This window comes from Ovis aries, chromosome 10 (assembly GCF_016772045.2).
Source record: "Ovis aries strain OAR_USU_Benz2616 breed Rambouillet chromosome 10, ARS-UI_Ramb_v3.0, whole genome shotgun sequence".
Taxonomy (NCBI): domain Eukaryota; kingdom Metazoa; phylum Chordata; class Mammalia; order Artiodactyla; family Bovidae; genus Ovis; species Ovis aries.
The window spans coordinates 60,692,044-60,697,886 of NC_056063.1; the positions used below are offsets into that span (position 1 = coordinate 60,692,044).

The 5,843-nt window shown below is 36.5% G+C and overlaps 1 pseudogene; it reads left to right on the top strand.

Moving 5' to 3' along the window:
* Positions 1-5,027: 5,027 nt before the first annotated feature.
* On the top strand, positions 5,028-5,128 carry LOC114116746 (U6 spliceosomal RNA; annotated as a pseudogene).
* The last annotated feature ends 715 nt before the right edge of the window (positions 5,129-5,843 follow it).

The following is a 5,843-nucleotide window of genomic DNA, read 5'->3' on the forward strand; positions in this document are numbered from 1 at the left end:
AAGCTACCACACAATTGCACTCATCTCACATGCTAGCAAAATAATGCTCAAAATTCTCCAAGCCAGGCTTCAATAGTACATAAACCATGAACTTCCACATGTTCAAGCTGGATTTAGAAAAGGCAGAAGAACCAGATTTTCAAATTGCCAGCATCTGTTGGAACATTGAAAAAGCAAGAGAATTCCAGAAAAACATATACTTCTGCTTTATTGATTACCCCAAAGCCTTATACTGTGTGCATACCAACAAACTGAAAAATTCTGAGAGATGGGAGTACCACCACCTGACCTGCCTCCTGAGATATCTGTACGCAGATCAAGAAACAACAGTTAGAACTGAACATGAAAAAATAGACTGGTTGCAAACTGGGAAAGGAGTCCCTCAAGGTTTTATATTGTCACCCTGCTTATTTAACTTATATGCCAAGTACGTCATGCAAACTGCAGGCTGGATGAAGCATAATCAAGATTTTGCCAGAAATATCAATAACCTCAGATATGCAGATAACACTACTCTTATGGCAGAAAGTGAAGAAGAACAAAAGAGCCTCTTGATGAAAATGAAAGAGGAGGGTGACATAGTTGGGTTAAAACTCAACATTCAGAAAACTAAGTTCATGGCATCCAGTCACATCACTGAATGGCAACTAGATGGGGAAACAGTGGAAACTATGAGAGACTTTATTTTCCCGGGCTTCAAAATCACTGCAGATAGTGACTGCAGCCATGAAATAAAAGACACTTGCTCTTTGAAAGAAATGCTATGACAAACCTAGACAGCATATTGAAAAGCAGAGACATTACTTTGCTGACAAAGGTCAGTCTAGTCAAAGCTATGATTTTTCCAGTAGTCACGTACAGATGTGAGATTTGTGCTCTAAAGAAAGCTGAGTGCTGAAAAATTCATACTTTTGAACCACGATGTTTCAGAAGACTCTTGAGAGTCCCTCGGACAGCAAGGAGATCCAACCAGTCCATCCTAAAGGAAATCAGTCCTGAATATTCATTGGAAAGACTGATGCTGAAGGTGAAGCTCCAATACTTTGTCCACCTAATGCAGAGAATGAACTCATTATAAAAGACCCTGATGCTTGGAAAGATGATTGCAGGCAGGAAGAGAAGGGGATGACAGAGGATGATATGGTTGGATGGCATCGCTGACTTGATGGACATGAATTTGAGCAAGCTCTAGGTGTTGGTGATGGACAGGGAATTCTGGCTTGCTGTAGTCCATGGGGTCACAGAGTCAGACACGACTGAGCAACTGAACTGAACTGAATGTAAGTCATCTAGCACGAAAGATTGATAGCAACTGAGATTTGATAAATGGAGAAGTAACCAAATTATATTTCCCAAAGTAAATATATACATACATATGTATATATATGTGTGCATATATATATATATATATATATATCCATTATGTTGCCTATCATAATCTGAGCTTGTTTGAAATATTTATCAATACATATATGTTTTATATATATCAAATGATTTTGTTACTTTTTTGGGGGGGGGTTCTATTTGAGACCAAAAATGATAGCATTTGACTAACAAATAATGTATAGCAGAATAAAATATTTTCTGCTTTCTAAACAAAAATAAAATATTAGGACATACAAAGAAAAAGGGACATCTATTATTTCGTGTGTTTGACTATAAAGAGAATGCTAAGTCCTGTCAGAAAGTGAAGGGCTGAAAAAATGATATTTCTTTTTAAAAATCGGTGTTAGTTTTAACTGTAGGAAAAAATACATATACAATGAATGAAGTTCAGTTCAGTTCAGTTGCTCAGTCATGCCCGACTCTTTGTGACCCCATGGACTTCACCAGCCAGGCTTTCCTGTCCATCACCAACTCCTGGAGCTTGCTAACCATGATTCCAGACATCACGCTGCAAAGGGTCCTTGGAGGGTCAGTGGCGCTGATATCATTTGAAATATGTTTAGAAGCAAAATGTCTCAAGTCTCACTAAAGATTTATGGAGTCAGAATCTTCAGAAGTACACCAGGGAAATTTTGTTAAAATGTTGACTGATTCAAATTCTAGGGATGAACTTTGGAACTAATAATTCAACTGTGAAGCTGCCAGGTGACACTAATGCTTCCTTTCCACTTTTAGAGTTGATTAACATTCTAAAGGAGATCAGCCCTGGGTGTTCTTTGTAAGGAATGATGCTAAAGCTGAAACTCCAATACTCTGGCCACCTCATCCAAAGAGTTGACTCATTGGAAAAGACTCTGATGCTGAGAGGGATTAGGGGCAGGAGGAGAATGGGACGACAGAGGATGAGATGGCTGGATGGCATCACCGACTCAATGGACGTGAGTTTGAGTGAACTCCAGGAGTTGGTGATGGACAGGGAGGCCTGGCATGCTGCAATTCATGGGGTTGCAAAGAGTCGGACACGACTGAGCAACTGAACTGAACATTTCTCAGCTATTAACCATATGTCCGTAGATAGAAACAAAACATGAAGCAACTAAATTCTGTGGCAAACCATATTGGTAGGGTAAATGGAAGAAAGATGCATGCTTGGATATGACGTAAGGAAGCTAACAGCTTTTTTTTGCACAGGTAACCGGGAGTTGGTGATAGACAGGGAGGCCTGGCGTGCTGCGATTCATGGGGTCGCAAAGAATCGGACACAACTCAGCGACTGAACTGAACTGAACTGAATAATCCATAATATTGATTATTAACTTAATATGTTTTTTCTAAAATATAGATATTGTATTATTAAGAATAAATATTACATGAAACACAGCCACCTTAAAGAGTTTATCTGAATTTCAATATAAATTTCAAAAATGTAATATATAAGTTATATTTTATATATTTTAAAAAATATTTATATTTAAATATTTTAAATATTTTATATTTATATAAACGATTTAAAAGTTCAAAAATCTGCCTCCATCACATTTTTGTCACAATTATTGGTTAAACAGAAAATTTATGTCATTAATACCTATAAAAGAGAAAGAATTGCTGGTCCATATAAATACATTTTAATTGCATATTCTAGATTGAAATGTCTCTAATAATGTGCATGCATGCATGCTAAGGCATTTCAGTCGTGTCTGACTCTGCAACTCTATGGACTCCTCTTTCAACTGGATCCTCTTTTAACTGGATTCTCCATGCAAGAATACTGGAGTGGGTTGCCATGCCCTCCTCCAGGGGATCTTTCCATCCCATGGATCAAACCTGAGTCTCTTTTGTGTCCTGCATTGTCAGGCGGTTCTTTACCACTCATGCCACCTGGGAAGTCCTGTCACTAATATAAACTAGTATAAATAACATTCTGTATTTTAGATTTACCTGGAATAAAAGGAGCCAGTAAAAAGGCAATTTTATTCTGTAAGTCCATATATCAAGAAAACAACTATTGGGCAGTTAAATCTGACTAAAACAAAATATGAATCCTGGGATATTAATATCATTAGTAGCCTTGGTTAAAAAGTATTAGCTATTAAATATTAGTAAAAATAGTTAATATTATGTAGTCATGTTTATCATCAAATATTTTCTTTTTTTTTCCTATTGTAAAGGGGAAAAAATTGCAATAGCTGAAGCAGAAAATATTTTTCTACTTATTGTTAGTCCTTTGGATTTCTACAGAGATATCCAAACATGTGTGACTTCTTTTCCTTGGCAAGAGAATAAGCAAAGTTTTAGTATGTTTTAAGACAAAGTTTTGTGTTGGTACAAATCCAAATTTTGGTGAGGTTCCAGATCTTTCAAATTAAGCATCCTTTAAACAACAACAAAAACAATATCCAATAAAGTAAAAACAAAAGCCACAAAAATCCATATGGTCCAGGATGGAGCAATAAAACTTTTCCTTCCAGCTTTGTTTGCTTTATATATCCATTAGCTAAATTCCTACCACACAAGAAGCACAATGCCTTTTTCATCTCTTTGTGCTGAGCAATGAGAGTAAAACTGAAAGATACACAGTATTCACCCTACATACTTTCTTTGACATTTCTGCATTAAGCCGAGATGAATATAAACAAAGACAGATGTCCATAATCATAATGTCAAGTTATGTTTTCATTAATTCTTCTCAAAGGCAAATAATGTTGCACATTATAGTGTGGGGATGATGAAAATTATACATTCCTTAAACATGTCATATAAAGGCCCATGGGCTCCAGTATGTTTTGAAATGAAGCATTATCTTAACAACATGACTTCCTATAAATAGTGTGACATAGAAACTTTTAAAATAAGTGATGAGATTTTTTTTTAAATAAAGTTTTAATCTAATCATTGACCTTGCTTAAAATTTAAGGATCTAAATATCTCTAGGTAAAGATCATGTAACAATCCATGGATACTAAGTCTCTTCAGGAATGTCCGATTCCTTGTGACCCCATGGACTGCAGCCCACCAGGCTCCTCTGTCCATGGGATTCTTGGAGTGGGTAGTCATTCCCTTCTCCAGGGGGGGTCTTCTCAACCCAGGGGTCAAACCAGTGTCTCTTAAGTCTCCTGCATTGGCAGGTGGGTTGTTTACCACTAGCGCCACCTGGGAAGCACCATGTACAAATACAAATTCTTTTCAATAGACATTTGTGGCATATAGTCATTTTGCATTCCCAATTGTAAAGGCTTTCAGATCTGTGAGTCGGCCTTGTATCTCTGACTGCTTCACAAGCTTCTATGAATAAGCTTCTAGTGACAAACATGATACTTTGTAATTTTGTAGTTGTTGATGCTATTGAAGGCTATTATTTTTCACTAAAAAATGGGAAACTGGGAGACCTAGTGTTTAACGAGTGTCAATTATCTACTATAATTTACACCTTGCTTGCAATATTTTCCAAATTCTTTTAATTAATTGTTTAATTAGTTACAGAGTATTAACAAGAGTGACTCAGCTGTCACTGTTATTCATAGTCATATTCATATTCATATCAATGATTAATTATGAACCACTTGTCTTTTATTTAACCTCAGTGAGCTTAGTTATTTTGGAGTCCATGGTAAAGCACTCTTTTAATTCCGATTCTCCTGCTCACTTCAACAGTACATATATGGTAAAATTGGAGTGATACAGAGAAGATTAGCATGGTCCCTGCACAAAGATGTCAAAAATTCATGAAATATTCCATATTTGAGGGCATATATTGAGATAAAACTAAAGAAGAAACATGTACCTCTATGTTCATAGCAGCACTATTCAAAACAGCCAAGACATGGAAACAAACTAAATGTCCATTGACAGATGACTGGATAAAGAAAATATGCTACATATATACATGGGTTACTATTTAGCCATTAAAAAAAATGACATAATGCTGTATGCAGTAATTCATGGACCTGGGGATTATCATCCTAAACGAAGTAAGTCAGAAAGATAAATGCAGTATGGTGTAACTTATAAAATATGACACAAGTGAACCGATCTCACTGACGCAGAGAACACCACTTGTGGTTGCCAAGTGGGAGGTAGGGGAAGGGGTGGATGAGAGTTTGGGGTTAGTAGATGCATGCTATTATATGTAGGATGAGTAAACAACAAGGTCCTGCTGTATAGCACACTGAACTGTATTCACTATCCTGTGATAAACCATAATAGAAAATAGCTTAAAAATAATCTAAATAGATGTAGAAGTGAGTTACTTTGCTATAACGCGGAAGTTAACACACCATTGTAAGTTAACTACAATTGAAAAATAATTCTGATCTCTGTCTTCATCTCATTGGTACACCATGTCCTCTGTTGCCAGGACTCTCTATGTCAATAGAGCACCATCAGATGTTATATTTCACTGCTATCACCAAAGCTCCACACCTCTGTCAGTAGAGAAAGGTTTTCTGCAGAACCCTGTC